Raw genomic sequence first — 15891 nt, 5'->3', positions numbered from 1 at the left:
GTTGGCCGCATGTATTATATGATGTTTTTGTGCTTTATCGCTCCTAAAATACACATTAATACCATCAGCCAAACTAGAAACCGTTGAAACGAAAGGTCGACGTTTTTAATAGAAATCATCATAAATGAGTATTTTTTATTTGTGAACAATCTGAGCAAACAAATACAGTTTAGTAGGACATTTCTGAAATAAATATTGTACATTTGTCTGTTGCGGGTCTAAAGCTGTGAACCAGAGGTCACCGGAGGTCGCCGTTTCGTCTGACGTCACCGTGAAAAAGTTCATTTTCTGAACGTTTGCTGGACGTGTTGCATAAAGTAACATTAAGTGAGATGAGACAGTATTTACAGGTGTGGAGCTTTAAAAAATAAAACCTATGGGAGGCGCTAAAGAGGAGCATAAACTTAAAAATAAAGGATTGAACCCTCAGGGCCACCGTACTGATCGTTGAAATGGTTAAATATCTGCAGATTTCAGAGGACTGAAACCTTTGTCAGCCGGAACAAGCGAGTCACATGTCAGCGGTTCCCGCTCCACCGTGTGAAGAGCACTCCATTGTCCGGCTGAAGAGTCGGGTCTTGATCCAACGCAGGAAAAAAGCAAGAGTTAATCTGCAGGTTTAATGATTCTGGCGCTGCGCGGGTCTGCGGCTGAAGGCCCGCGGCCCTCACTAAGTGTCTGGATTGTGTCGGCGGCCTCTCCCTTTCAGGCGTGTCCGTCACCATTAATTAGAGCCGCTCTTGAATCCAGCCCATTCTCCCGGAGAGGTAAAAGCTTCAGGCTTCAGAGGGCCAAGTGTTGGTTTAAGGGCCCCCGACCTTTGACCTGTTTGCAGAAGACCCCCCCCCCCTCGCCCCATTCTGTCTTTCTTTCTCCCTGCAAACGTCGTCCTCCAGCGTGTCGGTGAGCGCCGCTCGGTGCTGAGGCTGAATAGGAGACGCAGGGATGAATGTGGGAGGAAGTGAACTCTGGTCAGGGATGACTCCGCCTCTTCCTGTGAAGAAGAAGCACAAATGAAGAAATAAGAGCTTCAAAACAGAAAAATCGTGTTGAAATATTACAATGGGTGATGAGTCACTTAGACAATCGTCAGCTTTATGTGCAGGACATTCATCAAAACACCAAATAATACATTGTGGTATTCCACAAGGCTCAGTACTAGGACCAAATTCTTTTATTTTACACATAAATGATCGTTGTGTTGTGTCCAAAATAGTTCAATTTGTTTTGTTTGCAGGGAAAAACTTTGATACATAAGTTTCTATTATCAAAATGATTTTACTTCAGGAATGGTTTAATAGAAACAAAATCTCAATTTAAACAAAACAAAGTTTGTGTTTAGTAACAAAAAATCAATTTCAAGTTAAGATTTGAAATATCTATAAACAGAGAGAGGAGGGGTCAGACACACCCGCCTGTGGAGGCAGTATCATAATGTGGGGTTGATTAAAAATGGAGAATAGAACCAGAACCTTTAACCAAACGCTTACATGCAGAGTTCATAAAGTTCTTTTCCACAGAAATAAAAACATTGTTTTTCGGTTTTGACCGTTAATCACACATTTTATTTTCATGTTTTATACTTTTCTAACGGTTTCGTCATCCTGGAGTCTCAGCAGCTGCTTTCTTACTGGTCATAAAATCTTCATTAGTTTAATAATTTCTTATTCAACTCCTTTTTTATTTCAAAAAGCTACTTGAACAAAAGGGCATCTTTAATTGTTTCAGAGCAACGACAATAAATAAACGTGAAGAAGAAAACAATTAGACTCGGGTCAACAACGGAGTCAAAACAGACGACGGAAGCCTCTTTTGATGACGGTAAATACTTTTTTTATTATTTTGAAGCCTAATAAAAGAGTTTGAGGATAAACAAAGTGATGGAAAAATAACAAATGTCATAATTACACATTAAATTATTAGGTTGTTTTATGTAGATCAGAGGAAACTTCCAGATCAACGTTTGCGTTCTTCTTTGCACGATTGATCCAAACTCCATTTCTGCAGGAAAACAGATTCTTTCTGTTATTTTGGTGCTAATGATGATGATGAAGATGAAGATGAAGCCTGCTGAGAGAACTCAGAGAAGTCCTCATGATGTGTCTGTAAATGTCCTGCTGGGAGAGTTAAAACAGATTTAATCACTGAGGACTCCCAAAATATTGGCTCTAAAAATAATAAAAAAAACACTTTTTTTTAGTTATTGAAACGTCTCTGTTGCTCTATTTTTTTTTCTTTAATTTTATTAAAGCAAATGACAAAATAAACCTTTATTTTGAAGGAATAGAAATTGAACATGATTTTTTGGAGCCGTTTGGATGTTTTGTGAGAAGTTAGTCTGAGTTTTATGTTCTGCAGAGAAGGAATCGTGTCGGACTATCCTTCCTATGGAATACTTTAATTAAAATACAAATATCCAAAGATGTAACTATAATCCACAAAATGAGTAAAGTATAAAGAAATCCTGCAAATTCAACATTAATTTGACCAAAATTCCTGAATGATAGTGAAGTTTGGGGAAATGTGTACAAAACAAAAACTGATTTGACAAAAAAAAACAATTAGAGGAATTCATATAATTGTTTATTAAGAATCCGCTATTTAGAAAAAATATATATAATAAATTAAAATGTAAAGATTTAGTTTTGTGCATTCAAAAGTCCTTTTTTAAGAAGAAAAGATTATTTTAAAATTATATGTTTGAACCTTTAAAGGCAAGAACTTCTTCAAAATAGAGATGTCTTTCAGTTTTTTTAAACAAAACTGAACAAAATTATTACTGTAAACACATTTAGATTAAAAATAATTGATCTGTACTTGTGAAATTTGAATCTCAGTAAACATGAATCTGTTTGTTTATGTTTAATAGAAATATTATAGAAATGTGTCAGTTTGTAGAAACATGGAATTACACACAAACATTCAAGAAGTGGACAAAAAAAGTATATTTTTGCTGGATTGTATTTTTTAATTTTTATGGACTTAATTGAAGTTCATTTAGATCAAATATCTAAGTGGAAATGACTCATTTTAGACCAAAACGTGAACAAATAAGAATATAATCATAGGATCATCTTAATAAATCCTGATGGAATCTAAAGCTAACACTTCTTCTTAGAACATATTTCTACATTTTGTTCCCAAAGTAACGATGAATTCCAGTCAAACCTGTCAACATTTATTGAACTTTAACCTTAAAACTGAACCAAATATTACAGTTAAATTGGATTTTTTTTTTGTTTTTTTTTCAAGAGTATGGATCTAAAGACGCATTTTAAAAATATTGTCCTTATTTTTTTATCCCAACTCCTAATGTGATGAAAATTCTGATTTTGAGAAAAGATTTGAAATCTAAAAAGTATCAAAACTCAGTTTGAAATCTTTGCTAGCATGAGTTTTAGTGTGTTTGTGCATGTATTCAGGATTTTGTTTTTGGATGATTCGATTATTGTCTTTCTTGGTCAATGTTCAGTATCGCATGAAAATATAAAAATGTAACATTTTAAGAACAAATAGAATCTTAATCTGCGTTTAGTAGATTTCGAAACGCCAAACGGTGCTTCCTGTAAGAAGCCACCAAGAAGTGTTTAAGGTGAGGCGATCTGACGAGACGGCGTCACGTTCACGACATTAACCCAGACTCCATACGATGTCAGTTTCTTCCCATGCAGTTGTGCATATGTCTATTTTAAACTCCGTCACATTCGGTCTGTCATCCATCATCCGCAAAAAAAAAAAAAAAAAACGGTCTCCAAGCGCCTCACACTGCGACTGGTTTCCATGGTGACGAGGTCTTCTTAGGTTGCAATTAAAATTGTGCATCAGTTTAACTCAGAAGTATCACATTTCTGCTGAAACGTCACCGAAAAATGAATAAATAAATAAATAAGAAGAGTCTCCTTGAAAACCTGAAGCTTTTTGTTCCTTTTTAATAGAATTATAGAAGCAAACTTCCACGTTTCCTTTGACTGAGGAGGACAGTTGGATCAGGAGGTCAAATCCTCTGATCTGCAGAATAGTTTCTGTTCATGTTCAAGACGTGACTCAAAGCAAAAACACGACGACCAGCCAATCTTCAACGTAGAGCTGGAACAATTCAACCGAACAGTCGAGTCGCGAAGGTTTGTTTACACCGGTCCGCCTGTCTGCGGCTCTGTTGTGTTGACGTAAAAAAGGTAACGTTCAATAATCAGTTGGAATATTTTCATCGTGTCTCTCGACTCCGTAATGTCCACTGACGCCTAAAAGTTTTCATAAAAAGTCAGAGAAGTGGAATCAGGTCCGGATTGCAAAATAAAAGCTTCTGTTGTACTTATAAAATGTTATTTTATATTTTAAGTGCTCACACACGCTTTTATTTTGGTAGTCCAAAAATAAGATATTTATGAAACAAAACAATGAGCAAAGCGAGTGGGACGGAGGTTCACGGCACACGTACTGATGTGGATTTGGGGTTAACAAAATCGACCAAATTATTCTGATGTGGAAAAACAGCAATGATCTTCATCAATCTAAAATGTAAATTGATTTGACATTCATTCTTGTTTATTTGTACAAATTCAGTTTATTATCTTGCATTAAATGCAGGGAATCTGGATCAGTATCAGGTATTTATCTCTGAGTCACACTGGTGGAAGTTTTGGATCAAGATGTCCTGATCCATCATAGATCAGAGAATCGGACCATTCAAAATGAAATGAAATGTGGATCCAAGAATTCAGAATGAAACGCTCTTTTGATGAGCCGTGTGAGGCTGTTGATGGCATCCGCCGTGCAGCGCCTTGCTAGGCGTGGTCACGATTGTTGGTCATGTGACTCTTTTGATTTAAAAAAATGTTATCATTGCAAATGTGCAAAATATATCGATTTTAATATACCTTAAAAACCATCTCCTGCAAGTATAAAAACTTTTTTTTTTCAGATAATTGCGAGTTATTTTTTATTGTTTTTTTAAAGTCAATGAAAAAATAAAATTAAATCAATTTTAATGATTTTTTTTTAACTTAAAGAAATGGAGAAATTGACATTTTTTTTTAAGTCAGTGAAACAAATACAGTAAAATAAGGAAATTTTGTGTTTCTTTTTTTAAGTTAATGAAAAAAATTAAATTAAATTTATGAACAAATTGTCGTGGTTTTTTTTTTGTTTGGTCAATGGAAAAATATCAATAAATCAATAATTTGAAGTATTTCTTTTTTATGTCAATGATAAAAAATTAATAAAGGAAATAAAATAAAGAAAAGAAAAGAGAATAAACTGTTAGGATTGTTTTAAGTCGTCTTTAAATAATACAAAAATAATCTAAAAGTAATTATATAGCATTTTTTAAAGTCAATAAAAAATAAAATAAATAAATAAATTGTGTTTCTTTTGTAAAGTCAATGGAAAAAAAATCAATAATCTGCCGTATTAGTTTTTTTGTTGAGTCAATGATTTAACAATTAAAAATTGAAACAAAATAATAAATTGTCGAGTTTTATTTAGACCATAATTTGGATGGTTAGATATTTAAACACTGCACACTGCTGTGTCCAAGTCAATGGAAACTTATGGATCGGATCAGTTTTAAAATTAGTTTTTAAGTCTCCTTGTGCTCATAAGTTTGGGCTAAACCACAAAACAAATTCCAGATGTGTCCGTAAACGTTTGTTTCAGTCCAGAAACTTTGACAGTGTCATGTGGATGAGGCACCGCCCCCTCTCAGTGGATTGAAGCTCTGATGGAGACAGACTCACCTCTGGACATGTGAGATCGAAGGAGGACAACACAAGCAGCAGATAAACAACACAAACACACTCTCAGCTGCTTTGTTGTGGTTGTGTTGAGGGGACACAGCATCATTGATTCTGTGCAGATGTAACACACACGAGCGCGCACACACACACACACGCCTGCATAAGCAATAAACATTCATATCTACAAATTACAGCGGCGAAGACACACACACACAAACACACACACGTCTCGACCTGCTGCTGGCAGCTGATTGGTGGGTTAGGCGAGGTGACTAAAAGCAGCGAGGTAATCTTCCCTCATTATTTCAATTACCAGGCTAAATGCAGCAATCAGTTGTATAATGACGGCTGCTGGATGAGAGAGGCCAAAACACACGAGGAGAGGGATGTTAGCGGCGGAGACGGCACACATTTTCACCAAATTTGGAGAAAAACAGGAATTTCCAGCGAGAAACGACCGAACTCGGAGGGGTGGAGGTGGGTGGAGGTGATGCTAGCAGCAACTTTTACTCATGAGACAATCAGGAAGCTGCCATTGAGCAAATGGGGACGAGGTCAGGCGGATTCCGACTTTGAAGACTGGAAGTGAGGGAAAAAAGAAGTGAAACTGTGTTTGTTCGCCGTCAAACTGTGCAAATGAAAGTCCTATTGAATGTTATGTGAGTAATGGTATGTGGGGCTATAATAGTTACCATGACAACCGTTTAATACGCTCTATGAAAAAAAAAAGTTGTCACGGACAAACTGGAGATAAATTCCTTTTTCAGAAGTTTGTGAAAACAATAAAATAATTCTTTAAAATTGCCTCCATTGGGATTTCTGTTATTTTAAACATTTTCCCATTTTGACATTAAAGTGAAAACCAGAAAATACTTTATATCAAGTGTTTACCATGTTTTTTGGAGCATAAATCACTTTTTTTTTTTTTGTTTTTGTGATGCGACTTATACTCAGGAGTACGACGGAGTTTTAGGACCACCAAACGTAAATTACAACTTTAAATCTCGTAAATTTACTATTTTTAATCTTGTAAATCAATGTTTTAATCTTGTAAATATGAGATTAAACTTGAGCAGAAACAGACGGGCTAAACTGTGAAAAGCATCTTAGATTTCAACAGTTAAACTGAACGTTTAAAAATAAAAGTTGCGAAATAATCTCTTAATTTTTCATGTGAAACTCGGCATTACCGACACCGAACCCGGAAAGTCTCCTTCACTGATAATTTGATTCCGAGTCGCCGAAATGTTCAGAATTTTTTTGTTTTTTAACACGGATTTGGAAATAAATCTTCAAAAGATTCTCGACGTCTTTTATCTTTGAGCACGGCTCTGAGAAACACAAAACTTTGGTTCTTTTCTCATCAATTTATTACTTTTAATCTCGTAAATTTACACGTTTTTTTCTCGTAAATTTATGACTTTAAATCTTGTAGATTTATGAGATTAAAAGTCTTAAATGTACAAGAAAAAAAGTCATACGTTTAGACTGTGACTTTTAAAGTCATAAATATAAGACTTTATTCTCATAATTTAACAACTTTTTTTCTTGTAAATGTGCGAGATCTAAAGTCTTAATTACATTTTTTCTTTTTTTGTTTATAAAGTGGCCCCAATACTCCGTCGTACAGGAGCGACTTATAGGTCATCAAATATTCAAACATGTTACAGGTTTGTGGTTTTTTTGTTTTTTTTTACATCAGAACGTCTAAAAAAATCTTAATTTTCGCAACTACAAAAGTAAAAAAAATCTTTTCGGTGGATCTAAAAAGGTCGACTGGCGCTGAACTCCATGAGTCATGGAAGCCAGTACTATAAATTTCAAAATAAAATAAATTACAGCAAATCAAATAAAATTGTATAACTGAAAAATAATAGTCTATTTATGACATTCAGTCGTCTTTGTCGACTTGTCTTCTTTTTTTTATCAATCTCTGTATTGGGTTGAAATATTTTTAATTTGTAATTATTTTTTTATCGTATTATTTCATTATTTTAACGCTTGACTTAAACCTATAAATCAAATCAAACAATCAGTTTGTTTTACATTTTTAAAATGATGAACACAGTGCAAAAATTGAATCGAGAACCGTAAGAATAAAAGTATAAACTAAAAACTTCCTACATGAAGCCCAATATCACAACTTTCCTTTGTGATATTGGGCTGTATAAATTAAACTGAATTGAAAAGTGTTACCTGTGAAACTGTTATTTATGTATTTCAAATTATTGGTCTCTTTAATCTAATAAAGTTATTGTCAGTTTACACTGAAAAAAAGACTGCTGCATTTAATTTTTTTGTTGTCATCTAATTAAAACTTTACAGTTGATGGTTTATTCAACTCAAAAATGTAATTTAATAAAAACTATTTTTTTTTACATTTATTTGATACAAAATAATGTTTTTTAAATGTAACAAATGACAGAGTTTGTGTTCATTGATCCAATGTTTCACATTTTACAGTGTAAACACAGTTTTTTCTTTAACCCCTCATAACCTGAGCTAATATTTGAGCTAACCATTTTAGCGTGTGGTCACGGCGCCCAAGTTAAGCAGAATTCACAGCTGTGGGAATAAAACCCGGAATGTGATATCCATGTATGTGGATACCCCTGTTTACAAGAACTGTGTTTTTAGGAATGAGTTTTTGTAAAACAAAGTAAAAGAAGACTTTAGGAACGTTGAATAAACGTTGGCGTGTGCGTTTCTGACCGGTGGAGGTCCCGGTTGTTCTGTTTGTGCAGCTCCACCAAACCAGCTCAGGTGACACCTCTCCTACCGACACTCTCACCTGGCTGATGCATCTTTCTGCACCTCAGGATTGAAGCATGGCACGTCTACCAACACAGAGCCGTGTGAGAGCGCATCTCAAACCCACGCACAAAAAAAATAAAAAACAGAGCTTTCACCTTCTTTCACCTTCCTCCGATCTCAAACCGGATTCAGCTGCTGATCCTTCTGGATCCTCTCTTGAAGCTCTGAGAGCTCGGTCACTGCAGTCGGTCACGGTTCATGAAGATGACACAATTGAAGGCAGTGAAAACAGAAATTTCTGTCTGTTTGAAAGGAGGATCTGAAGCTACAGTTTGAGAAAGTGAAGGTGGTCATCTTGACATTCCTCTGATCCAAACCACAAAATATGCATGAAGTCAGATTTTTATAACGCTCAAAACGTTTTTTTGTTCACTTTAAAACAGAAAATATTGATAAAAGCTCAGAAACTTTCCTGAATTTTCAAAATAAAGTTGTTTTTTTATTGTTTGTTGCGTTGATGACAACCTGTACTGACTTTCCTTTTAACCTATTTTATTAAAATTCAAAATGTATTTAGACATGATTTTTAGCCCATAACATTAGTACAAGTACAGGTCTGGGGTTAAGCTTTTTTTTTGTTTCCACTCATGTAAATTACCAAAGAAAGAAAGGAAAAATACTAACAGAGCTTAAAAACCAGTACTAAAAAAGAAAAATAACAATTAAGCTGCTAAGTTTAGGAGTTTTAATTGTTTAGATTTTAGAAAGAGTTGATTTGTAAATGCTCCAAAACTTCAATTTTGTGTATGATATTGTACATTTTTTCTAATAAAATGTATAAAAGATGACCAGACTGAAAGAAGTGTAGTTTCTGAAGTACTAGTGAGCAGATACACACAATGTATTACAATCAAGAAATTACTTATTAATTATTAACTCTTTAATGCCTGAGATGTCACCAGTGATTTAAAAATCATTTTATTGGTCATAAAAATCATTCATGCTCTGATGCATTCTTTATAAGATCTTCTTTCTAATCCCAACCTTAACCTAACCCGGTACCGGTTGTGGACGTGGTACCAGACGTAAATCAGGCTAGGATTATATGGAGCTATATTGGGGTCAATATTATTCAAACCCCAAATTAATTATAAAAAAGTAAAATGTCCAAAATTTTTTTGTTTTTCTAAAATAAACGTAATTGTTCTCAATGTTGAATTTTCTGTTTTTTGGGATTTAAAACTCAAAACTTTAATTTCAAAACTTTTTTTGCAGTTTTAACATTTTTTGTTTTGTTTTCGAGCCTTAAAATTTCAGTTTCAAAACTTTTGGCCCCGTTGTGACGCGATGGGGCGGGGGTAACACCAAGGACTACTCAGAACTGTTGAGGGAGGTAACTTCAGACCTGGTGCGTTTACTGACTCCTAGAACTTTAATAATTACGGTCAGAAAATGGCTGTAAAAAGCAGTTTTATCGGGAACAAACTGCACTTCCAAAACGCCTTTCTAGCCCGTTCAAAGCGCCATCTACAACTCGTTACAAAGAGTTCCCTAGTGGTTAGTTTTGAAACCTAAAAAAACATAATATTTGAAGCTGACAATAATTAAGGTTATTTTAGAATAGCAAAACTTTTTACATTTTACTTTTTTTTGGCCAAACACCAATATTTTTTTTGGGTTTCAATTAATATTGGCCCCAATATAGATCCATAGGGTCCACGGCAATCACTGTTGATGGGTTTCAAAATGGCGACAGGCGAACAGGAAGCAATGGTGACAGCGTTGATTTTCCAAGGCGTTGTCAAGGTGACGTCAACACATCACTGTGTCAACTGACTGATATATGTCTACGTGGTCATTTAGATGGTGAAAGTGCTACAAGAACATCAACACTGTCTATTAGCATTCCTAAGAACTTGTTTTGTCTGTTTATTCACAATTCTGTTTGAACTTATTACTGTTCATCCATTTTTTATGGCTCTTTATCTTAAGATAATCATCACTACAGAGAACATTTGTATAATCTGCAAACAAAACAACTTTTAATAACTTAAAAGATGTAAATATATATTATTTTCTTTCTTTCTTGGCATCTTTTTGCCAAAACAGGAGAACAAATGTGACAAATGATGTTTGTTTCCAAGCTATGGATCGCTTTATTGCCAAAACAAAAGATCCCGGAAAGTTTCATGAACTTTAAAAACTCTTACCGATTTTTTGGTTTCGTTTACCTTTAAATCATGTGACCTCAACTAGTGTTCAATTGTTGGAGCTCCTCGCTTCAATCCATCCCTGACTCATCCGTCGCTCTCATCTCCGTGACTCTTCCTCCTCCCACTCCCGGCTCTCTCCGTTTGACTGACAGGCCGGACAGATGCTCCGGTGGAAACAGGTAACCTGATCCACGGAGCCCATCTGGTCAAAGTTCTGTTCGATTCACGCTTGGCACCCCCGGCGAGGCCCGCTGGCGTCCGCGCTCTCCGAGAGCCGCAAAAAGATTCAAAGATTTAAAAATAAACATGTACTGCATGTGTGCATGGGCAAACACCAGGCTGAGTCACATAAACAACCAGGGGAAACTTATGACTCACCAGAAAAACACAAACAGTCAAATGTGTCTTTTTGAGCGATAGAGTCGGAGTGTGAATGTCACCTGAGCAAACACATACCTTCTGACAGAGAAGGACCCGAGTTTAGATCCAGGTCTGAGCATCACAGCTCCAGAAGAGATGTGGAATGGATGAGATCCTCAAACCGTTTAGTCTTCTCCTCAGGTTTGTCGTAATTGTGTGAATGCTTAATAAACATTCACACCAGTGATTCTCATACTAATAGGCTAATTTAGAGCTAGCTTCTATTTTAGCAACAGGCTAACGTTTTTGAATATTTTCGTTAGGCTGTTTTGGAGTTAAGCTAATATGTAAGAAATAAGCTAGCTCTTTTGGCTAATTTGGCATTTATTGAGGTTTTCTATCATAATTTGGAGGTTATCTAACATTTGAGCAACATGCTAACTTTTTTCGCTAATTTGTAATTTACTGAAGTTTTATAAGCTAATTTAAAGTTTAGCTTCTAGTTTAGCAACAGGCTAACGTTTTTGACTAATGTAACTTACTGAGGAATTTAAGGCTATTTTGAAGTTTAGCTAGTATTTATGCAATGAGCTAGCTTTTTTTGGCAAATTTGGTATCTACGGAGGATTTTTTTATGCTAATTTGAAGTTTAGCTAATATTTGAGCAAAATGCTAGCGTTTTTGGTAAATGTATTATCTACTGAGGTATAGGCTAATTTAGAGCTAGCTTCTATTTTAGCAACAGGCTAACGTTTTTGAATATTTTAGTTAGGCTGTTTTGGAGTTTAGCTAATATGTAAGAAATAAGCTAGCTCTTTTGGCTAATTTGGCATCTAATGAGGTTTTTTATTATAATTTGGAGGTTGTCTAACATTTGAGCAACATGCTAACGTTTTTGGCTAATTACTGAAGTTTTATAGGCTAATTTAGAGTTTAGTTTCTAGTTTAGTAACAGGCTAATGTTTTTGACAAATTTAACTTACTGAGGATAAGGCAATTTTTGAGTTTAGCTAGCATTTAAGCAATAAGCTAGGTTTTTGACAAATTTGGTATCTACGGAGGGTTTTTTATGCTAATTTGAAGTTTAGCTAATATTTGAGCAACATGCTAGCGTTTTTGGCCAATTTATTGTCTACTGAGGAATAGGCTAATTTAGAGCTAGCTTCTATTTTAGCAACAGGCTAACGTTTTTGAATATTTTAGTTAGGACATTTTGGAGTTTAGCTGATAGTTAAGAAATAAGCTAGCTTTTTTAGCTAATTTGGCATCTACTGAGGTTTTCTATGACAATTTGGAGGTTATCTAACATTTGAGCAACATGCTAACGGTTTTGGCTAATTACTGAAATTTTATAGGCTAATTTAGAGTTTAGTTTCTAGTTTAGTAACAGACTAATGTTTTTGACTAATTTAACTTACTGGGGAATTTAAGGCTATTTTGGAGTTTAGCTAGTATTTAAGCAATAAGCTATCTTTTTGACAAATTTGGCATCTACGGAGGGTTTTTTTTTATTCCAATTCGAAGTTAAGCTAATAGTTGAGCAAAATGGTAGTGTTTTTGGCAAATGTATTATCTACTGAGGTTTTATAGAGTAATTTAGTGTTAGCTTCTATTTTAGCAACAGGCTAATGTTTTTGAATAATTTAGTCAGGCTATTTTGGAGTTTAGCTGATATGTAAGAAATAAGCTAGCTTTTTTGGCTAATGTGGCATCTACTGAGGTTTTATTTTGGAGCTCATGATTAAGCAACACACTAAATATCTTTGCAAAACTGTTGTGTATTAGGGATTCTTAAGCAATTTTACAATGATTTTTTTTTTTTTTCAGAAATTTCGGTCAACTCTGTCAACACTCTTTTATAGTATCTTAACAAAATTCTAGTCTTTTAACAAACTAAACATTTTGCAAATAGCTTTTGCATTTTCAGTAAATCCCATCAGAATTAAAGTAAATTCCGTCGCCATTTTCAGCAAAAAGCTTCAGAATCTTCAGCAGATACAGCAAAAAGCATTCACGCTAGCATTATCGCAGGCAAGTCTTCTAATTCAGGTTAAAAATTGAATTTTGTAATTAGATGTTTTACCTTGATTCATTTAAACTGTAGTCTGTCTTTAATTTTTTCTTGCTTGGAATTGTTTTTTATTTGAATTGGCAAAGGAAAGCAGGAATTGAGTACAATACAAGGCATTTTGGGTAGAAAAGTGGAGGACTGAAGACAACTTAAAAGTGAAAAAAACACATTTCCAACCCATCATCTTCCCCCAGCCTCCCAGCATCAGGACCGATTCCCTCCAGGCAGCTTCCCACTAATCACAGCGCAAAACCCGACAGTCACAACAACAACCAAATGTGGAAACCTCTCCTGAAATAACTGCCTCTTTATTGATCATTTAACAGATTTCTGCAGTCAAACAGAAACTTGGCCACAAACACAAGAATATGTCGCTCTGAATGAATCCACACCACCTACTCACATCAACTTTCAAATAGCTGGAAGCGCTGATGCAGGACGAGGGGGAGGAGGGTGACGAAGCTAATTCAAGCGCTCAGGTGAATCCGGTATTTTATGAACGCAAAAGCAAAGATGAGTTTGAAGTCTTTTTGAAAGCAGCTGACACTTGGCTTTTTTTAATAACATAAAAAAATAACACTTTTTTTGTTCTGTCATTTCTCACTCAAACTTCTCAGTTTGCTTCTTAAGATTTCCTCGATGAAGCAGAAATTCACGCCAACTTTATTTTGGAGCTTCACCCCACAAACAGACTTCTTCAGGTTTATCAATATGAAGACATAGAAAACAAGAGTAGATTTTTGTTTTATGCAAATCCTTACAAGCGCAGAAACTGAAACTATTTCATGATAGCATCTTCACTTTTAGTCGTTTGGGGATAAAAACATTTTCAGTGTCAGCAGGTGATGTTACATCTGTTAGTGTAGATGCTAAAGAAATTAACAACCGCCAGTGTTTTTCTGCACTTCATTCGTTACCACATCATGGAAAACATGGATGATGTTGAGCCAGTAGCTTGGATTTATATGTTTTTGAGAGCTCTGGGTTCACCAGATCATTCAGAGAATATTACAGTATGGTAAAATATCAGGATTTATTCAAGGAGCTGCACCTGGACGATGGCCATTTTACAGTTAAGGTCACTTCCGTCTGTCTGCAGCCTAGTTTGACGACTTACTTTCCTGCACTAAGAGGGGAAGAATGAAAACAAAACTGGAGTATCTTTTTATTATTTTCTCAAAGAAAATAAAAAATCAATATTAATGGAGCTGGAGTTATTGCCCCCACTATGACTTCACCTGTGGCAGCTCTCCGTCTGACCGGGAGCCAGCCGCCCAATGGGCAGCTAGCGAGCTCTGCCAGCCCCTGAGCAGCGGCGCTCGTTAGCTCTCCTGTACCATAGACAGAGCTTGCTAGCTCGTTATGATGGCGACTGGCTAGCATAGTGGGTTCAATCGCTCCAGCTCCTTATAGGCTCAGACTGGTGACCTGTCCAAGGTGTATCCCGCCTTCACCCGACAGTTCCCAGGACAGTCTCTGGTAACCACGCAGCCCCAGCGGGTTTAGAAAAGTTCAGGACAGAAATCTTTGAATTGAGCGGCCATATTGGATTTTTTGTTCTACCTGTGGATGGAGTCACTGAAAACGTCACATGCCCAAAGCTGAGTTCCTGATTGGCTGAAGTGCTGCAGCAATTTAGTCTGTCGCCCAAATTGCGGCGCTCAAATACGGTACGAGTGCTGACTTCTACAACTTATCTCGGGCCCCATTTGTGCCAAAAATATACTCCTGCATCCACTGTCTATATCTTGCGTCTCCTGTAAAACGATAGGAGCTAACGACACTAACAACTGTTGCTAAGGACTTTTCTGAGGTCCAACGACAAAAGCAAATGCAAAGTAAGCTGAAACATCACAAAGCAAATACAAAGCTGTTGAACTTTCATCTTAAGCCGAGGGCCGCCAATGGCCGCCAGTTTGAGACCCCTGTTCACACAAACTATGCAATGATTTTCTAATTCCATCACACATTTATCATGTGAACAGTACTAACTGGCTTCTTTGTCGTGGGCAGAAGAGTTAGATGGTGTCGAAAAATATCTAAAAATCATCACGCCTCACCTTCTGGCCCCCTGCTTACCTTTATGTGTTGTATAGGTGTTCAGAACAACCTGTAGCCTGCAAAAATAATGAAGACGAAGATCGGTTTACAATCCTGATATTTCATGTGGACCATCTGTGCACAGGCTTACCCATAATTCCCTCGTATCCACCTGTAGGTCTGAGCCCTCGTGGACCCTGAGGTGTTCTGGTACTGGACTTTTGGTTATTCCAGAAATCAGAACTAAAACATAGTAATATTCAGTTACTATAGATGGACCTCGACTGTGGAACAGCCTCTCAGAGACCCTCTTTTTACTCAATTGATATTTTTTTATTTACTTTTACTGATTTATGTCTATTTATTCACTTGTCTTGTTATTTATATTTATTTATTTTGAATCTGTTTTACTCCTACATTTTTAACTCCAGTGTTTTCCCTAAAGGGATCGTCCACATCAGTGATTGACCTTTCTCAGTGAACGGGGTCACTGCAGTGGGATCGGCTCTGTGCTTAGATCTTGGGGTGGCGTATTCTGTAAACTTGACTGGGGGGGTCACTGATGTGGACAGGTCACTAAAATATTGTTTCCTCACTTCAGCACAAAGCCAAATTTCTACTGTTAGTAGTTAATATTTTATTTAAATTGAATTTTTTTCTACCATGGTGTGTGTAGGTGTTGACGTGTGTTGTTTACGGGATTATACGAGTTCTATAG

At 35.9% G+C, this 15891-nt stretch overlaps 1 long non-coding RNA gene across 1 annotated transcript; it reads right to left on the bottom strand.

The window, feature by feature from the left end:
* Nucleotides 1-240: 240 nt before the first annotated feature.
* LOC112148738 lies at nt 241-8991 on the bottom strand. The gene is made up of 3 exons (XR_002919681.2): nt 8645-8991; nt 8527-8572; nt 241-994 (listed from the first exon to the last, which is right to left on the bottom strand). It is a non-coding gene; the product is annotated as an uncharacterized LOC112148738 (long non-coding RNA).
* Nucleotides 8992-15891: the final 6900 nt, after the last annotated feature.

This window comes from Oryzias melastigma, linkage group LG22, assembly GCF_002922805.2.
Source record: "Oryzias melastigma strain HK-1 linkage group LG22, ASM292280v2, whole genome shotgun sequence".
NCBI classification, from domain to species: domain Eukaryota; kingdom Metazoa; phylum Chordata; class Actinopteri; order Beloniformes; family Adrianichthyidae; genus Oryzias; species Oryzias melastigma.
This window is presented reverse-complemented; position numbering and strand designations above follow the sequence as displayed.